This window comes from Anolis carolinensis, chromosome 6 (genome assembly GCF_035594765.1).
Source record: "Anolis carolinensis isolate JA03-04 chromosome 6, rAnoCar3.1.pri, whole genome shotgun sequence".
NCBI lineage: Eukaryota > Metazoa > Chordata > Lepidosauria > Squamata > Dactyloidae > Anolis > Anolis carolinensis.
The window spans coordinates 116,125,677-116,146,357 of NC_085846.1; the positions used below are offsets into that span (position 1 = coordinate 116,125,677).

The 20,681-nt window shown below is 41.8% G+C and overlaps 1 protein-coding gene across 1 annotated transcript in view; it reads right to left on the minus strand.

Moving 5' to 3' along the window:
* Window positions 1-13,772: 13,772 nt before the first annotated feature.
* Window positions 13,773-20,681, minus strand: part of myl3 (myosin light chain 3) — a 48,967-nt gene continuing 42,058 nt past the window's right edge. The window contains exon 7 of the mRNA XM_003227069.4: window positions 13,773-14,450. The gene's annotated coding sequence lies outside the window, so the exon portion shown is untranslated. The remainder of the gene's footprint in view (window positions 14,451-20,681) is intronic.

The window sequence follows — 20,681 nt, forward strand, 5'->3', positions numbered from 1 at the left end:
ACTGCTATAAAATATACTGGCATCTATTTGACCTTTTATTATGCCTCCATCTTTTTCAGCCTCTTGGGATTTGCATTCTAGGAAAATAAACTTTGAATCGATCAAAAGGCATAGAGGGAATACAAGCGGAGATGGGGAAAATCATTATGTTTTACATCAAGATACAGGCTAAAATTAGAGCAAATTCATCATTCCAGTGTCCCAGCTGGGAACGTAAATCCTCGATTATTTTGTCATCCCATGAGCAGATGAATAATTAGGTTAGTTTTCTCCCAGCTGCAGGAAAAAATAATAAAAATAATAATATAGGTCATAACCAGAACTTTGAATTGACAATCTACCACTAGCTTATTATTATTATTATTATTATTATTATTATTATTATTATTATTATTATTATTATTTTGTTTGCTGTGTCATACAATAACATAATAATAATAATAATAATAATAATAATAATAATAATAATAATAATAATAAGCTACTGGCAGATTGTCAATTCAAAGTGCTGGTTATGACCTATACAGCCCTCGATCGCTCATGACCAAAGGTGTGGCTACACCGCAGAATTAATGCAGTTCGACACCACTTTATGACTCAATACTATGGCATTTTGGGAATTGAAGTTTTACAAGGTTTTTAGCCCTCTATGCCAAAGCATGCTGGCACCAAGAGAGTGCAACTTTCTCCCAATGGCTTTCCATGGCTGAAAGCAGATTCGAGCCCAGTTCTCTTGGCTTGCATCTACACTGTTGAGTTAATGCAGTTTGATGTTACTTTAGTTATCATGGCTGAATGCTATGGAATCATGAGAGTTGTAGTTTTGCAAGGTCTTTAGCCTTCTCTACTAAGGTGTGCTGGGGCCTCACCAAACTGCAACTCCCAGGATTCCATAGCATTGAGCCAGGGCAGCTAAAGTGGCGTCAAACTGGATTAATTCTACAGTGTAGATGCAGCCGTAGAGTCCCAAGGTAAACTGTCAAATGAAAGCAGTTTGGTACCATTTGAATTACTACTGCTCAATGTTATGGGGTCCTGGGAGTTGCAGTTTCACAAGCCTCCTCTGCCAAGCAATTCTGGCACCTCACCGGTGGCGCAATGAGTTAAACCCTTGTGCCGGCAGGACTGCTGACCTGAAGGTTGGGTTGCTGACCTGAAGGTTGCTGGTTCGAATCTGGAGAGAGCGTGGATGAGTTCTCTCTGTCAACTCCAGCTCCCCATGTGAGGACACGAGAGAAGCCTCCTACAAGAATGGCAAAACATCAAAACATCTGGGCATCCCCTGGGCAACATCCTTGCAGACAGCCAATTCTCTCACGCCAGAAGTGACTTGAAGTTTCTCAAGTTGCTCCTGACATGAAAAATAAACAAACTATAACTCCCAACATTCATCACATTGAATTCTGGCAATCCAAATAGTATTGTATGTCACCAAACTTCAACTCCTAGGTCTTGTCACCTTGAGCCGTGGAGATTAAACTGGTGTCAAATTGCATTAATTCTACAGCGTAGATGTACTTTCTAGTACCGTGCTGTCTCCCCGTGTGAAGTGCTTAGGGGTATATTATAATTGGCGGTGTATAGTTCGTGAATTACTCGGATGACTGGAGATGTGTAATTCGCAAATCATTTGAATGCTTGAGGGTATATAAATCATGCATGTTGTTTACTTGTTTATAAGCTGTGCAGGGAAAGACACAAGCTATTATGGCCAAAGAAATTGCAAGCAAATTGGTCTCAAAGTACTCGTTGGCCTTCTCAGTTTTGGAATATTTGCCCACATAATGCCCTGGGAGGACTAGACTGACTCTATCCCAAAAAAATTAGCAACCAATGGAAGAACCCACTTTATTTAGCAAAGCCCACGGACTGTGCTAGAACTCCCCCTTCTCCATAAAGAGACAGGATATTGGGTTTCCAGTGAAATATTAATTCCCTTCAATTCGTCTCACCTCTGAATGGTTTCAAGCGCCGGGCCCCCAAAAAAGAAAGAAGCAATCAAAACAGTTTGAAATGAAACGACTCTTTTAATACACTATTATGTATACGTAAAGAATAATTTTAGAATTCCTTGTTTGAAACGGGAGTTGGTTTTGGTCGCGGGCCAACCGTGTCTGGAAAAACATGGTTTTCTCCTTCGCTTTCCCTTTCCAAAGGTGTTGCAGAGGGCAAAACTGCTTTTATTTGTGTCTCCAGAATAAAACCATGCTGGAATTTAAGGTTATGGGGATCAGGTATGGAGCATGACCCCAATATGCACATAGAATACATTTCTGGATTTTGTGTGGATCAGTACACAAAACCATGGATAATTGCAAACTACTGACCCAAGAATACAAGGAGTTGCACAGGACCTAGAAAATGCCCAGAAAGGATATACGAGGGTAGAATGAAAAGTTATGCCTCCACTTCGTTACTTCGGTTTAGATGGGAATATTTTAATAAATCAAACGCAGAAATAATCCGTAGAATATGCTCTTTAACTACCACTATTCACTCTTCCGCATAATCACCAGACAATTGGATACATTTCTGCCAACAATTAACAAGTTTTCTGAAGCCGGAAGAAGTCGACACTCTGTTTCCGCGACCAGCGTCTCACAGTCCCCATCGTGCACAAATCTTCCAATAGCCAAGCTAAGCAATAATGTGACCCACACGTTCTTGTGAAATGCCGACTATGCTTGAAATTTCTCTCTGAGTGATATGATGATCGTCCTGAATCAATCTGTCAACCTTTTGCTTGTGAAACTCGGAAGTTGCTGTCACAGGACGTCTGACTCTTTCTTTGTCACACAAGTCAGATGTTCCCACCTCAACGTCTTTCAACTTACTCGCCCAATGATGCGCAGGACTCACATCAACACAATCCCCATAAACAGCTTGCATTCTCTGATGAATCTCCTTTGGGGTGACACCTTCTGCTGTCAAGAATTCAATGACTGTACGTTGTTTAAGTCGCATGGATCGACTGTCTGCGCACACAACACAACACAACTGTTCAATGCTAAGGCTTCCCTCCAAATGGAACTGTAGAGGAGAGTCTACTGAACAAGCCAGGACCTGCCGCATACCAGTACTGCCATCTGTTGAGGAGTTACGAAGGTGGAGGCATTACTTTTCATTCAACCCTTGTATTTCATTGCACATGTACCAATGGGAAGTAACCATGGATGAAAGTAAACCCCATTAAAAGGAATGACCTGCATTAGAAGGTATTATAAACTCACCCAAATTATCATTCCCATCACATTGAGCCATGGCAGTTAAAGTAGTGTCAAAGTGCATTAACTCCACAGTGTAGATGCACCCAATGTTGCCAGACTTACTTAGCTGTTGTCATTTGTCCTCAAATTCACTACAAAAGCCTGATGAGCTGATACACAGTCTACCATCGTTTGCATAGTTCAAATGGGACGTGTCACAGCTTTGTTCCCTCTAAATAGTGTGTTAGTCTTCAAATATCCAGCTCAAGTGAGAATTCATTTTTTCCAGGATGTTAGGCTAGAAATAGCTTTTGGTTTCCTGCTCTGCCAAATCCATCCTCCTACACATGTAAGCCCATGCTTTGGCAGGACATCTCTTGAGTATTCCAGTCTTGAGGGGTGCCAACCTTGGCCAAAATCCTATTCCGACAAGAGTAAACCCACTGCGTCGGCTGGATTTACCTACCTGTTGACTCACCATTCAACACACGACTCAACCAAATGGAGTCCAGCCACTATGTATCATAGTAGAAAGAAAGTTGGATCTGGAACTGCATCCGTGGACTTTCTCTCCCATTGAAATCAACTGATAATAAAGCCCATGTGAAGAGTTTCGCAAAGTCATAATCCCTAAAATGAAGCACGCTGTGTTGAAAATTATAACCTTCTTCAAGCCTCCTTTAGTAATTTGTTTATAATCCTGGGTTGTTGTTTGTTTTCCAGGCTGTATGGCCATGTTCCAGAAGTATTCTCTCCTGATGTTTCGCCACAACTATGGCAGGCATCCTCAGGGGTTGTGAGGTTAATGTATGTATGTTCTGATATGCAGCTTTCCTTCCCTGCTCTATGTTTTTCCTCAGAAGTTATGGGAGGGGTTGCAGACCACATGATCCACTCTGGGACGAGCACAAAGCACAGACTTCTTTAAACTTTGGGATTGCGCAGATTACAGACTTGCAAACGCTTGCTGGTTTGCTGGGGCCGGGCTGTGGCGCAGGCTGGTAAACAGCTGCTGCAATAAACCACTCTGACTATGAGGTCATGAGTTCGAGGCCAGCCCGTGGCGGGGTGAGCACCTGTCAATTAAAAATAAAATATAGCCCCTGCTCGTTGCTGACCTAGCAACCCGAAAGATAGTTGCATCTATCAAGTAGGAAATAAGGTACCACTTATAAAAGTAGGGAAGCAAGTTTAACTAATTTACAACGTTGGAATGAGGAAGTGAGGAAGTGCCATCAGAGTGAATCAGCTGCTCCCTCTGTGGCCAGAACCGAACATCCCCTCAGGAGAAGGTTAAATTGCCTCTGCGTCTGTCTGTCTGTCTGTCTGTCTCTGTCTCGGTTCAATGTGTTGATGGGCATTGAATGTTTGCCCTATATAGACATAATGTGATCCGCCCTGAGTCCCCTTCCGGGTGAGAAGGGCGGAATATAAATACTGTAAATGAATATAAATACTGTAAATAAAATAAGAAAGATGTTCTCACCAGATGGCATAGAAACTATCTCAAACATATCTGTAACTGACTGATAAGTTGTGTAGCTGCGTATGCTGAACACATGAAGGTTGTGAGTAAATCAAATATGTTATTTATTTATTTTTTACCAAAGTCTATTTTGTGTCTTGAGTGCATAATATAAACAAGTTGTTTTATGGGAGAGTAGACATATTTTTGGGCATTGAAAAATACTGAAGAACTGCTAATTTTTATGCACTGGCATATTCTCTGTTTCCTCACAGATTAGAGACAATAGTTTATTCAGTCTAACAACTGAAGTCAATTGTCTTACATAATTACATTTGGTTATATACCACTTAAAAAGATTCTACTCCAACGGGTTTTTGGCTCTTCTCTAAAAGGTTATGATCTCTAAAAGATCATGCTTTTCTAAAATGCTGGGAGTTCTAGTCCAGCAATATTTGGAGATCATATATATATATATATATATATATATATATATATATATATATATTGCAGATCTAGTCTAAATAAATAGGATCTAGGGGTCTTCAATCACACGTTGAACATGAAGCGACAGCTAAAAAGCCCAATGCGATTCTAGGTTGCAGCAATAGAAGTCTAGTGTCCAGATGGGGAAAAGTCATGGCCCACTCTTGTCTGCTTTGCTCATACTTTACCTGGAATAAGACTATCTACCTCTTCAGACAGGCTACTTGGCCCACCGTATGCCACTCGTTCTTGCCTTTCAGGTTGGAGCCCGTTACACAACACACATGTACTTCTGGCTGAGCTCAGTACAGAAAGGGGAGAGCAAGCGATGTATGCTGCTTCCCCCCATGAGATGGGGTCCCAGATAGGCCGTGCAATGTGGGTTGTGGAGCAACGGGTTCTCCACACCCCTCAGCAGGAACCCATGGGTTCGCCACGATGTGTAGCAAATCCATGGGCCTTTGTGATGAGGTCCTATGTCCAGTTCTGGGCCAAGCAATTCAAGGAGATGGGCAAGGTGGAAGGGGTCCAGAGAAAGACCTCCAAAAGGATCAAAATGATCCTATTCCATGCATCCAGCAGAAGTAATCCTAGAGGACCTAGAGAGTTGTCCTATGCCCCGAATATCAGCCAATGTGGAAGGCTAGATACTGTTTATACTCGAGTAGAAGCCTAGTTTTTCAGCCCTTTTTTTAAGACTGAAAAATCCCCCCTCGGCTTATACTCGGGTGAGGGTCCTGGTTGGCTTATATTTGGGTCAGCTTATACTCAAAAATATATGATACATTTATTATTTTTCTCTATTATAATTGGTATTATTACATTTATTTTTTTCTCTATTATTGTTGCTATTAGATTTATTTTACTCTATTTTTATTATTAATAATAATACATTTATTATTTCACTCTGATCTTATTATTATTGTTGCATTTATTATTTTACTCTATTTATTATTACTTGTATTATTTTCCTGTATTTATTATTCTTATTATTATTACATGTATTATTTTCCTGTATTATTATTAAAAGGATACATAAGCACATTTACATTGAAGAAGATGAGAATAATGATTTGATCAGACTTGGACAGTCTTATCTTAAATTTGAGCTTTATGTCAATATTCAAAAACATTTAACCTACTGATGCCTCAATTAATGTAATGTTATTGGTATCTATTTTTATTTCTGAAATTTACCACCCTCGGCTTGTACTGGAGTCAATGTTTTCCCAGTTTTTTGGTGGTAAAATTAGGTGCCTCAGCTTATATTCGGGTCGGCTTATACTCGAGTATATACGGTATATTAAAAAGCTAACAGTTTGAATTTCAAAGTTATATGCACATTATTTTGTTCTTCTTAACATTCCTCTGTAAACCTGATGTCACACTGTCTTTTTGCAGTGCTTGCATTTACACCCAGGTAAAGCTCCATCAGGAGTCCAGCCCTCGTTTGCTATAGAATACGGTAGCCGTCTGACATCCCTTTTCAGATAATTATGGCCCAGCCATGTTGCCGATGTCAGGTTCATTTTCAAGCACAGTTTCTTTCAAGCAGGAACACATTTCTAGAGATAAGAGCGGGAAGCAGTTGATCCGGGCAGGTTGCCAAGGCAAGTCCGAGCCATTACCCAAGCTCATTATCCAACCATTCACTCTTATGACCGCTTAGACTCCAATTACCAGCGCCGAAAGGCATTAATCGCTCCTGGCCAATCGCAGCCTCATCAAACCCCATTCTTGACAAGAGATAGAGGAACACCAGGATGCTCATTACCCAAAGCGATTGCATCCTTTGAGCTTTGCTCAGAAACTCGGCAAGATTCTTCAGGCCTGAAAGCCTTTTGCTCTGTCTCCTGCTCCTCTTCCCAAAGGAAAATGATCTCACCTTGTAGAACGTGGCAGAAGAATCTAGCAAAGGTGAGAAAGCCCTACCTTTCATAGTTGGGTCTTCTCCTGGTGGCCTTCATAGTTGGGTCTTCTCCTGGTGGCCTTCATAGTCGGGTCTTCTCCTGGTGGCCTTCATATTTGGGTCTTCTCCTGGTGGCCTTCATAGTTGAGTCTTCTCCTGGTGGCCTTCATAGTTGGGTCTTCTCCTGGTGGCCTTCCTAATTGGGTCTTCTCCTGGTGGTCTTCATAGTTGGGTCTTCTCCTGGTGGTCTTGATAGTTGGTTCTTCTCCTGGTGGCCTTCATAGTTGGGTCTTCTCCTGGTGGTCTTCATAGTTGGGTCTTCTCCTGGTGGCCTTCTGGGTTTTGGGTCTTCTCCTGGAGGCCTTCATAGTTGGGTCTTCTCCTGGTGGCCTTCTGGGTTTTAGTATGCTTACACTGTAGAATGAAGGCATTTTGACACCACTTGAACTGCCATGGTTCAATGCTATGGAACCCTGGGAGTTGTAGTTTGGCAGAGAAGGTTGGAGGTCCAACCTACAATTCCCATGTCCCCATAGCATTGAGCCATGGCAGTTCAAGTAGTTTCCAAACTGCATTCATTCTACAGTGTAAGTGTACTATAACCCAGAAGGCCACCAGGAGAAGATCCAACTATGAAGACCACCAGGAGAAGACCCAACCATGCTTGGGCCAACTTGGGCCCTCCAAGTGTTTTGGACTTCAACTCCCACCATTCCTAACAGCCTCAGGCCCTTTACTTTTCACCCTCAGCCGCTTAAGCTAGGAATGGTGGGAGTTAAAGTCCAAAACACTTGGAGGGCCCAAGTTGGCCCATGCCTGGTGTAAACACACCCTAAGAGTAATTCACTACTCCATTGATAATGAAAACCATTATCACAATGCCTTATGAATCAGAATATGGTTGCAAATCAAAAGAATGGATCTCTAGCAAAGCATTCAACAACTAGAGTTCAATCAAGATGGCAAACAAGGGTGGTCCTTGGTGGACAGGAGAAGCCATCTTTCACATCAAAGGGCAATGAATTCAGTTAGAGTTTTAGTCTGAAATTTGAAGAAGCTATCCAAAACACTAAATTCTTCCCCTTTTGAGTCTGAACTGAAACTACAAGCAGATACCATAGATGTGAACGACACTAGCCAACATTCTTGGTTGGTCTTTCAGAATTCCAGCTACGTCTGGGGAAGCAAGCCACTTCTTTAATAGATAAGCCTAACCTATCTCATGAGGTTAAGATGCCCATAAATGTGTGTGGACATGTCAACATTGGGGCCACTGTCATCGGGAGATTGGAGGGAAAGGTCTCCCAAGGTCTCTCAGATGCAACCTGGAATGCAAATACACTAACTGATTCAAAATTATGTATGCAAATCGTGTCATCTGGACCTTAAGATTATATCTAAGCCATAGGTAGGGTTCAGATGACCTTGAGATATGGTCAGATTGCAAGTCCCAGCAGACCCAGGTGGCACAAACAATTCTGAAGAACTTGGAAGGCCACGTGACAACATTATATAACATTTTTTTTCTGTTCCTGGTTTGACAGTGTTATTTCCTGTTTAATTGTGTAGTACTTACTTTGAAAATAGTTGTTATACTTCAGTAACTTTGTTTTTGTGGCTGCCACAGACTATGTTGGATTAGTTGAGATTTGATGTTTCATTCATAGAAAAATGATAGCAAAATGTGCTGCAGAATGTCCCAAACAAAGTTTTTGCAGCTTAACAAACATTTTCCATGTTTTTATGATAGAACCAATTAGGAAATTATATTTATAACCCAGGAACAAAAACTAAGTTACATAGTGAAATCAACCCAATGTAAAAATGCAAGAGGAAACTGGTAGCCCTAACAAAGTAGATCTATTGAATCAACTGTTGAATGATGAGAGTTGATACCGATACAAGTGCCTTAGATTCAAGGAATCCAATTGGATTCACGCCACCGCCTTTCAGCCCATTAATAGAAGTTTGTTCCTTCCACTCCCCAAAAGCTGTCTTTTGCATTTTCATTGCTTCCATGAATAGTACACAATGACCTTGGCATGCTATCACCAAACTGTCTTTGCACATTATAAATCATTGGAGAACATAACAAAAAGCCAGTTCTTCTTTGTTTCTTATATTTGTCCTGCACAATGTTGGGAAACTCATACCCACAAGTAGCAACACGGATGTGCCATCACCCAAACCCAAGGACCACTTTTTGGCCATTTACATCATGTCTAGCGGCCTTCAGCCAGGACCCAAGAAATGGGCGTTGTGGGATTGTGAGCATGGCCCCAAAGAACATTGATGGGTTTCATGGCATCCTTTCCAGATGGACTAAAAGAAGATTGGCCCTTTTTTTAAGATTGGCACCAACTGGGAGATGCCCAACAAGGAATGTGTGGTCAGAAGAAGACAACCATCTAAACACTTATGACGGAAGACTTGTTTTTTATTATTTTGACTTCCAGCCTACAAATAACCTCCAGACATTCAAACCCCTGGAAACTGTCTTAACCAAGCATGGTAGGAAAAAATAAGATTTACAAGGAGAGGTTAGAATAACTGGCATGTCAAATGTCCAAGGAATATTGAGCCAGAAGATGTCAAAATATCAAAAAGCACCCCTTTCTAGATGGATGCGTCTACATTGCTGAATTAATGCAGTTTGACACCATTTTAGCTGTCCTGGCTCATTGCTATGGAATCCTGGTTCTGTTTGGAGTCTACCCACTAAATCTATTGGATTTACCTCCTTGTTGATGCCTCATTAAATAACCAATTTAGTGAATATACTAGCCTTGAGACTAACCAGTAAGATTCAGGTCAACACACTTAACCTTGTCTGCTTTTGAGCAAAACAGGGTTTGGACTAGAAAAACATGTCTCCGTTGAATAATTAGCGAAAAAGGAAGTTTGCGGAGATAAGAAGGAAATAAAGGCAGTTCTGTTTTCTTTGGAAAGCGTGGAGCGAGCCAATTATGTTTTCTCTCCCACTGTTTATTAGTGTTTCACTTAAAAGCTGGTAGTAGAAATATATATATATATTTTCAAAGAAAGCGCTTTAATTATTGTTGTACAGGGAACGGCTAGAAAAATAATGCCTCTGCAGACTTCATTTTGCATGTAATGGTTGCTTTATGAATCCGAACAGGAGATCAAAAGAAAAGCAAAAATTAAAGGGAATTGAGTAGGTAGGTAGGTATGCATTGCAATGTCTATTTTCAGCAACAGACTGCTATGTTTTTATGAGGCAAATAGCAATTGCACAATGAGAATGAGATGTAGCAGGCACTGATGCGCATCCAATGCTCTTTATGCCCATCTAGACAAGGGCTAAGGACCGCTAGGAAGCATCGGTAGACCCTGATGCTCATTGATACACAGCTATGTGCTGCCAGTACACATTGGTAATTTTTTTTTGCAATTTGCTAAGGGAAATACTATAGCACATTTGCTATGTGGGGTAGGGCTGTGGCGCAGGCTGGAGAGCAGCTGCAATGAATCACTGCAATGAATCACTCTGACCAGGAGGTCATGAGTTCAAGGCCCGCTCAGAGCCTATGTTTGTCTTGTCTTTGTTCTATGTTAAAAGGCATTAAATGTTTGCCTATATGTGTAATGTGATCCGCCCTGAGTCCCCTTTGGGGTGAGAAGGGCGGAATATAAATGCTGTAAATAAATAAATATAAATAAATGTTGCTAGGTGTCCATGAAGTTCTGCAACATGGACCATGATATAGAATCTGAGCTATTCATTTTATTATGACAAGTTGAACATCCCTGATCTAAAATGAGTGAGACCAGAAGTGTTGGTATTTTTGAAGAATTTGGATTACCTGTATTTGCATGTATGTCCTCCTCAGATGGGTCTGTGACAGTATCCCGAAATCCTAGAAGGCCATGCAGCCATACCATGCCCAATCTGCCAAAGAGGAAGATACAACCCAAGCCCTCCTGACAGACAGCCATCTAGCCCCTGTTCCAAAACCTCAGAAAAAGGAGACTGGATGCCACATATTCCATTGTTGAACATCTCTGACCATCAAGACCCTCTTCCCAATGTTTAGGTGGCATCTCTTTTCCTGGCGTTTGGCTCCAGTGCTCTGTGCCATTGTATCCTTTTATTCTGCTTTGGTCAGACCTCATCTGGAATAATCATATGTCCACTTCTAGGCAAAGCAGTTCAAGAAGGACATGGACCAGATGGAAAGTGTCCAGGGAAGGATGACCAAAATGGTCAAAGGTTTGGAAACCATGAAACCTTATGAGGAGCAGCCTAGGGAGCTTGTTAGGTTTAACCTGGAGAAGAGACGGTCAAGAGGGGACATGATAGTCAGCTTTAAATATCTGGAGGTAGATCATGCAGGAGGCAATGCTAGGTTGCTTTGTGCTGCTCTAGATATTAGAATGTGAGCCAATGGATCCAAATTAAAAGAGATTCTATGAGGGTTGAATGAAAAGTAATGCCTCCACCTTCATAACCCCTCAAGAGATGGCAGTCCTGGTCTGCGGCAGGTCCTGGCTTGTTCAGGAGACTCTCCTCTACAGTTAGTTCCATTTGGCAGGAAGCCTTAGCATTGAACGGTTGTGTTGTTAAAGTGAGAAGTATGGAACCCTGCGCAGACGGGGAAGCCTTAGCATTGCACAGTTGTGTTGTTAAAGTGCAAAGTATGGAACCCTGCGCAAACGGTCAGTCAATGCGACTTAAGCAACGTGCAGTCATTGAATTCTTGACAGCAGAAGGTGTCACCCCAGAGGAGGTTCATCAGAGAATGCAAGCTGTTTATGGGGATTGTGTTGACGTGAGTCCTGTGTGTTGTTGGTGAGTAAGTTCAAAGATGTTGAGGTGGGAACATCTGACTTGCGTGACAAACAAAGAGTTGGACATCCTGTGACAGCAACCACTGAGTTTCACAAGCAAAAGGTTAACAGATTGATTCAGAACAATCGTCGTATCACTCAGAGAGAAATTTCAAGCATCATCGGCATTTCACAAGAACGTGTGGGTCACATTATTGCTTTGCTTGGCTATTGGAAGATCTGTGCACGATGGGGGCTGTGAGACGCTGGTCACGGAAACAGAGTGTCGACTTCTTCTGTGACATCTTCAGAAAACTTGTTCATCGTTGGCAGAAATGTATCCAATTGTCTGGTGATTGTGTAGAAAAGTGAATAGTGGTCGTTAAAGAGCACATTCTAAGGATTATTTCTGCTTTTGATTTATTAAAATATTCCTATCCAAACCCAAGTAACGAAGGTGGAGGCATTACATTTCATTCAACCCTCATATCTAAAAATAAGGAAGAATTTCTTTATGGGGAAACTGGAATGTAGCTTGGAGTGTGGGGGACTATCTTTGATCATCTTTAATTATCAAATTAGATAGGGGCCATACATATTCCTGCATGTAGGAGGTTGGACTAGGATGGTCTTTGAAACTCCTTTCTGCTCTTCTATGATTTTATGAAATGGTTGTATGTGTCCTCTACACAATGACAAAAAAGTAGTGCCATATGAATAAGGGAACCTACATGGGTGAAGGACGCCAACAGGACCCCATCCCATGGTTCCTGAAATGGACTATGTTATCAACTCCTTGCTGAGGTTAGTTGCTTTGGATGCTGTTGACTTCAGATCTCAACCTGACACAAAGCTGGCTCCTCAGGAATGCTGGGCATTTGGGATTTATAACCTTGTAAATCACAGCCTGTGCTTTCATTGTGCTTGAAAGATGGAAAGAAAGAACGTTCTGTGCAGACGCTTTCTGCAGAGCTTCTTCTCATTGGTCAGTCAACAAGACTGAAGGAACAGATGGAAGGCTTCAATGGCAAGAAGGTTTGGGTCCCATGAAGCCTTTCCAAAGCTATTTTCATCAGCTGAGACCTCAGGTCTCTTCTGTTCCAAGAATCTATAGACTTGTAGCAAAAGGACACGGTGCCAGACCAGGAACTGTTTTGATCATGTGTCAAACGCAAGGCATGTGGGCCAGATCCAGCCCTTTGTGTCCTTTTATGTGAGCCTCCAGATGCTGGATGACAACTCCTGTCTTCCTCATCATTAGACATCATGATTAGAGCTGATGGGAGTTGGGACACAGTAGCATCTGGAAGGCTGCAAATTGTTCTATTTAGTCAGGAGAGTGTGGTTTGGATTTAGATACAAGGCTTGTGCATATGATGTCTGCTCTTTAATCTTTCCCCAATCTCAGAGCCATAAGGGTTGTTGGGTTGCAATTCCCATCATCCCCAATCTGCAGGGTGGATCATTCAAAGTGATGGAAGTTGTCCATCAATAATATCTTGGGACTCAAACTGGGTAAAAGCTAAAGCACACCAATCACTATGCACAAAAATAAACTCATTATAGTTGGCCTTCTGTCTCCATCTATGGATTCAACCATCCTTTGAAGGTAACCATAAGGCAGATATGGCCCTCAGTGAAAATAGTCTGAACAGCCCTGGTTTAGAATAATAGAATCATAGAATAATAAAATAGAATAATCCCTTTAGATGAAAGGAATCTTAGTGTATCCTGCAGTTGGACTTTTATTGATTATTCCTTCCTGACTTATCCCTTGGGGTTTCCAAAGCATCAGCTAAACCAAAGGTAAATGCTGTATCTTGATGAAAACGAAGTAAAAAAAAAGCATCCCTAATAGACGCTTAAGTGAACACATTCAATGCAAGGTCACAAATAGACGGCCAGAGGCTTCCAGAGCTGAGAAAAAGGATGTATTTAATGAGAATTTTTACAATAAATATGAGATCATCATGTAGGATATCGTTTGTCTGGCAGAAAAGAATAATGGCATCTCTCCACCAAATTCTCTGCTTTTCTCCAACTTATTCTGCAGAGTTGCTTAGCCACCAAAGTACATGTTGGAAAGGCTGAAATAACAGAGGGAGCATTTACACTGTGGAATTAATGCAGTTTGACGCCACATTAACTGCCTTGGCTCAATGCTATAGAATTCTGGGAGTTGTAGTTCTGAGTGGCACCAGCCCTCTAGAGCAAAGAAGGCAAAAGGCCAGGTAAAACTAAACTACAACTCTGAGGACTGTATTGCATTGAGTCTCGATAAATATAGGTATCAGACTGCATTAATTTACACTGTAGACGCACCCAAGGACTCTCAGATGAATGAGTTTGATGGGAAACCACCAAGTCACACTAGGAAAGAAGGTAAGATATAGGCAAGAAGGAAGTTCCAAGCTGAAGGCACCGGGGTTTAGAATAAAAAGAGGCAAGACTGGGTTTATAATCACTATTCCACAACAAGAACATCAAAAATACATTTGAGGAATTGAGCATCCATCCTCATTTGGAAGAAAAATCATATGCCTTCTCTCCATTGGGTTGAAATCCAAGCTCGGCACCCAGCTGCTGTTGACGCCTCCTAAAAACAAATGATCAAATATTAGGGGGAAAGAATTCATAAGGGATTGTTTCTGTGGAGTGAAACTTGTAGGTGGCTTAAGAAAAAGCAACATGCAAGCCATCCATAAGATAAAGCCAAACAGAAGCAAGCAAGCAAAGTTGTACACGTTGTCCTCAAGAGAGATGCAAGGTGATCAATTGGGTGCTGCTGGGAGGAAATCTGTCCTGCTTCTGTTTTATTTAATCAGATTAATAGAATTAATATAATAAAAGAAGTGGGCCAGGGGGAAGTCAACTTTTCCATACTATCATTCCCAGACCTGTCCTGGTTCTATCAGATTTCTCCAGACTTCTACTGGAGGCCACCAAGATCTGCCTGAGCTTTCCTTGTCCTTCTGGCTGTGTCCTGGGATGCCAAGGTTTGGCACATCCAAAGCGGGAGGTTGTATTGACGTCCCAAAGGCAGAAAAGACTGAGAAACCAGCGTACAAAACAATCCATTGCCAAGACCCCAGACTCCCTGGGCTGAGACAAAGTGATCCAAAGAGCCAAGGTACAAGATGAGAAAAGAACCCAACAAGGCTCAGGACATTCAGGAGGAAAAGAAGGAGGAGGGGAAGGAGGGAGAAAGAGGTAGAGCTCATGCCATCATCCTTATCTTTGGAATATACTGACATCCCAAAGGTAAGAAAGTTATTTTATAATTTTGTAAAAGTTCCCAGCAAGTGCCTGGCCATCATGTCTTCTGGCATCAGAATGAGGTGAGCATGCCACAGGCCAGAAGCTGGGTTTGCCCACCCTCTCCTTGCTGATCATGCAGATGCTCTATACTGCTATTATCAAATGGGACAGGTGATGGCCAGTGATTTCCATGGCTGTTGAGATGCAGTGATGGCAAGACGAGGCCAACAGGATGGGTCAGCTCAGGGCTGTCCTGCTTGGACACTGGCTTTAGATTCAGCAGACTTTCCTGTTTTGTCTTTCAAGAACAGCTTTAAAACACTGTGGTAAGTAAATGAAAACTGCTTTACTTCAGCAAAACATAAAGTACAGCACACTCAGTGGAATAATGCAAAAGAAAGCAAAGAAGTCTTAGGGCAAACACAGTTCTTGGTCTCTGATAAATTCCCAAATCAAATAGCAGTCTTACTTCAGACTAAGAAACAGCAATAAATCCTTAGGAGCAGTTTCCCAGATGCAGACTCGAAGCAGGCACAAGGGGAGCAAAGGCTTAGGCATTAGAGTCAGTTTGTTACCAGCAAGAGCTGGCTGCACCTGCTTCTGCTTTATAGCCCTGAGTCCCCTCACAGCTGCTAGGGCAATTCCTAAGTACTCAGCTCCATTTCTGGCAGCTATTCTAGCTGAACAACGTCTCTGGTCTGTTTCCTTTCACCTCTCCTGAAAAGTGGGTACTTGCAAAATCTCCTCCTCAGATTCCAACTCACCCCCAGATTCATGAACACTTTCCTGCTCCCCTTCCTCTTCTGAAGAAGAGGAATCCCTAACACAGGTCCATGCTGGATCTGGGGCTGCTCTGAGACCAAAAGGCGCTGGAATAATCTACCCCATGTAGACATGCCCTAGATTTTGTCTTTCCAAGGTTTCTCAATGCCCAAGAGCCAGGTTTTCCAATCATGTTGTGAATATATCGAAATATCCTTCCCTATTGACCAGGGAAGATCCAAAGGAAAGATCAGAAAGATGCAGAGAGCAGCTACAGCAAAAACAGGGCAATGTATTGGTGGTGAAGGGGTCTATTATAAAAAGGCTGTTTTTGGCAACAGGTTGGACCAATTGGCAGCCTGGTTTTATCTTTTGTTCCCTTGTCTACTCACCCCCCAGGGATTTGGTGGGCAGATATGACAATAACATGCCATGGTGGACAGGTCTGCAGCCACACAAGCTGTGATAATTCTGGGTCTCCTTAAGCAAACAAGAAGCGGAGGCAAGTGAAGATAAATAAACCAGAGGGCAGAGAAAAACAGGAACTGATAGAGCACAGCTCAGAATGTTTTCTCTCACTTATCTGAGACAGGCACCATTTTTTTTGGCTCACAAAATTGATGGAGTGGCCCTGTCCAAGGTCAACTTTTTCCCAAGAACCAAAGAAACACAATGATGCACAACAGATCCTGAGCAGTTGTGTGGACTGGCAATATTTGTGCTGCTGTTTCCTTCCAGGAAAGAATGTGAAATCTGCCCTGAGTGACCAGTGAAAATCCAGACAAAACCAGCTCGTTCTGCAGAGATGTCAGTTTGGGTTGACCAGTGTCTGGAGTCAAGTTGGGACCTGCAGAGCTGGACGGTGTGTGTAAGAAACCTTCACGATGTTGGAGGAAGTCAGCACTGAAGGAGAACGTGAATTTCCTCAACTTGAATGGGTTGGGATCACAATGTATTTCTTCCAAATGTGTCTTTTCTGGCTTCAAATAGAAGCTGAGCTTCGGAATCAGGAAGGAACATCACCCACAGTGATCTGGAAGCAGGTTTGTTCAGATTTGGAGATCCATTGAGATCCATTACACTGACCAATACATCTTTTTGGTGCCTCAAATGTTAGGCTTGTTTCTGGGTATATCTGACCTGCTGGTTCCAAAAATAGCACTACTCTTCCACTATCAGCTTTAGTTTTTGACATACAGAATATATGTCATTTACCAATCACTATCTCCTCGCCCATTGAAAACCATGATAACCACACCTAAGAAACTAGGGTTGATGCAGTCTATCCAATGGAGTTTTCTGAAGGACCCCAGGAACAGACCTAGAAATCAAGACCTTAAGATTTCCTTTTCGTTAGGCTGTTATCCCTAAGCTGGGTAGGATGAAAAGTGCATCTACACTGTAGAAGTAACACAATTTTGAAACCGTTCCATGTTATGGAATCCTGGGAGTTATAGTCTCATGCAACACAGCTCTCTTTGGCAGGGAATATTAAAGTCTTGGAAAACCACAAATCCCAGGATTCCATAACATTGAGCCATGGCAGTTCACATGGGTTTGGGTGTACTTTCCCAAAGACAAGCCATTCATCATTCAAATAGTTTATACCAATTGTATTTAACATAGAGTTAAAGCAAAAGTACAAGGTTTCTAGTCATTGCTAGTGTTGGAAACAGCAACCTCCCAAGCCTTTCATTATTCATTTGTTAATGTATATATTTGCTAACCTGTATTCTATGTATATGTTGATTTGCTAGTTTGACTGTACCTCTTTGGTATGGGAGGGGTTATAGACGTGTGATTGTACTGAGCATGTTCAGACTCAGGACTTCATTTTGTATTCAGTTTATGTTTGATCTTCAATGAAAGCAGATGTAGTTCTCTAGACCTCAGTGAAGGTGGATGCATGTTGCTGCTTAAAGACTTCAGTGAGTACGTCTGTACTTAAAGACTATGGACTATTGATTAAGAATAATACCCTGTGTCCTCAACATAGAGAAACTATGGTATATCCTATCTGTAACTGAACTTCAATAAGAAATGTGCCTGTATGGTGAATTAATACAAGATGTTTATGAGTAAACAAGATATGTTATTTTTCAAGGAGAAGAGTGGTATATAAATATATAAATAAACTAGATTTGCCCGGCCACGCGTTGCAGTGGCTTATGGGAATCCTTTGTTGGCCAGGTAGAATAGCAGCGAATAGTCTTGCAGTCTCAAAGCCTGGCCGTTTTCTGGAGTAGCTGGAGCTTTTTGTTGTATGAACGTAGAGGCAGATAATCTGTATTTTATAGGCAGTGTGGAAGAGGCCTAAGTGAGGCCTAACTCTGCCTTTCCCCTGGGCTGAGTGGGTTGCTAGGAGACCAAGTGGGCAGAGCTTAGCCTTCTAACTGGCAGCAATTGGAATAAAAACAATTATTCCTCTCCCTCTAATTAGGACTTTATTTTTCTTTTCTTTTTGTTGTATGAACGTAGAGGCATGGATGAGGGGTTGTGCTGCCAAGTTTAATGTTTCTGGGATGTGTAGTTTTGTTGTTTAGTCCTAGGCCGAAATTTCATTACCTTTTTATATATATAGACTAGCTGTGCCCGGCCACGCGTTGCTGTGGCTTAGTCTGGTGGTGTTGGTCAGTCTACATTAGGTTGTATTTATGCTGTGACCTCCACCTTCTTTATACTCACATTAGTAGTAGTATTTGAAGTCTGTTACCTTCTTCAGTTTTTGTGTTGATTAATAATTGCTTGAGATCCCTGTTGTCTTTGGTTTGTTGTTAGTTGTAATGTCTGATTCTGCTGAGTGCGGTTTATATTTTTATTGTGGTACAATAGTCTTTTTTTTGCCTGTGTAGGTGTTTATTATTATTGTTGTTGTAGTGGTCATGAAGGTTGGATAAGTTAGATGCTACTGTATTGTTTTTTGGAGGCCCAGTGTAGCACTGACTGGCCTCTCAGCCTCAGTGCCTGGCTGTTTCTTGCCTGTGATGGTGTTGATTCCTATTGCTGTTGTTGTTGTCATTGTTATTATTGTAATTGTTTTTTTGGAGGCCAAGTGTGAATGTAGGGATTGGGGAGGTGGATGAGTTGTGTTGTCAAATTTTGTATTTGTTATAGTCACAATGCGTTGTTGTGAGTTTTGTGGGTCCGGATTGTGGTTTGTGGTGTGGTTGTGTTGTTACAACCGGGAGAAAAGGCTTTTGTGTTGTGTTGCCAAGTTTTGTATGTCTGGGGCATTTAGTTGTGTGCCAAGTTTCGTATTTCTGGGACATTTAGTTGTGTTGTTATAGTCACGATGCATTGTTGTGAGTTTTGTGGGTCCGGATTGTGGTTTTGTGGTGTGGTTGTGTTGTTACAACCGGGAGGCAAGGTTTTTGCATTGTGTTGTCAAGTTTTATATTTCTGGGGTGTTTAGTTGTGTGCCAAGTTTCGTATTTCTGGGACGTTTAGTTGTGTTGTTATAGTCACGATGCGTTGTTGTGAGTTTTGTGGGTCCGGATTGTGGTTTTGTGGTGTGGTTCTGTTGTTACAACCTGGAGGGAAGGCTTTTGCGTTGTGTTGCCAAGTTTCGTATTTCTGGGGCGTTTAGTTGTGTTGTTATAGTCACGATGCGTTGTTGTGAGTTTTGTGGGTCCTGTGTGGTTTTGTGGTGTGGTTGTGTTGTTACAACTGGGAGGCAAGGCTTTTGCATTGTGTTGCCAAGTTTTGTATTTCTGGGGAGTTTAGTTGTGTTGTTATCGCATGATGTGTTGTTGTGAGTTTTGTGGGTCTGGATTGTGGTTTTGTGGTGTGGTTGTGTTGTTGTAACCTGGAGGCAAGCCTTTTGCATTGTGTTGCCAAATTTTGTATTTCTGGGATGTTTAGTTTTGTTGTTATAGTCACTGCGCAAACAACTTTATCATTTTATATATATAGATAAATAAACTATTTTAGACTAAGAGGTTTCAAGGGAGTGTATATCTTTTGGGCAATTACAACTGCAAAGAAACAACCGTCCTCTGCTAACCAAATACATTTTTGTAGTGGCATGTCTGTCTCCTTGGCAGTTCAAAGACATGGTTCTTCAGTTTAACAGCTGAGTTACCTGTGTGCCATTACATTAATGCTTGTGAATATCACTTGTTCAAAGAGTTGACTTCTAACAAGGTCATGCTTTTCTTGACTAGTCTTTTTCAAAAGGTGGTTTCCACATATTCATGGAGATTCTCATTTGCCAAAAGGATACGTGCCCAGAGACTGGGTGCAATTATTTTCCAATAGCTAGAAATCTTATTATTAAGTATTCTTTATAACATTAATATTTAACTCTTTCTGAATGTTTGTATATTTGGGATTTTAAATTCCAACAACAACAACAGCCAGGGTTGTTGTATGTCTTTCGGGCTGTGTGGCCATGTTCCAGAAGTATTATCTCCTGACGTTTCGCCCACATCTATGGCAGGCATCCTCAGAGGTTGTCACAACCTCTGAGGATGCCTGCCATAGATGTGGGCGAAACGTCAGGAGAGAATACTTCTGGAACATGGCCACACAGCCTGAAAGACATACAACAACCCTGTGATCCCGGCCATGAAAGCCTTCGACAACACAACAACAGCCAGATTAGGTTTGGGATCTTTCATTTGAGTCTGCCTAGTGTTATGACCGCAGGATTCAAATCTGATATTTTCCATGGACTTGTTTTCTTCTGGAGTCACTCACACTGTGTTGCTACACAAAAACAGCCCCTTGCATGCTTTCAAAGCACATCACCAAGCTTGCCTTTCTTTCTGACAACAGATAAGCACTGGTTTATACCACATTAAATCCC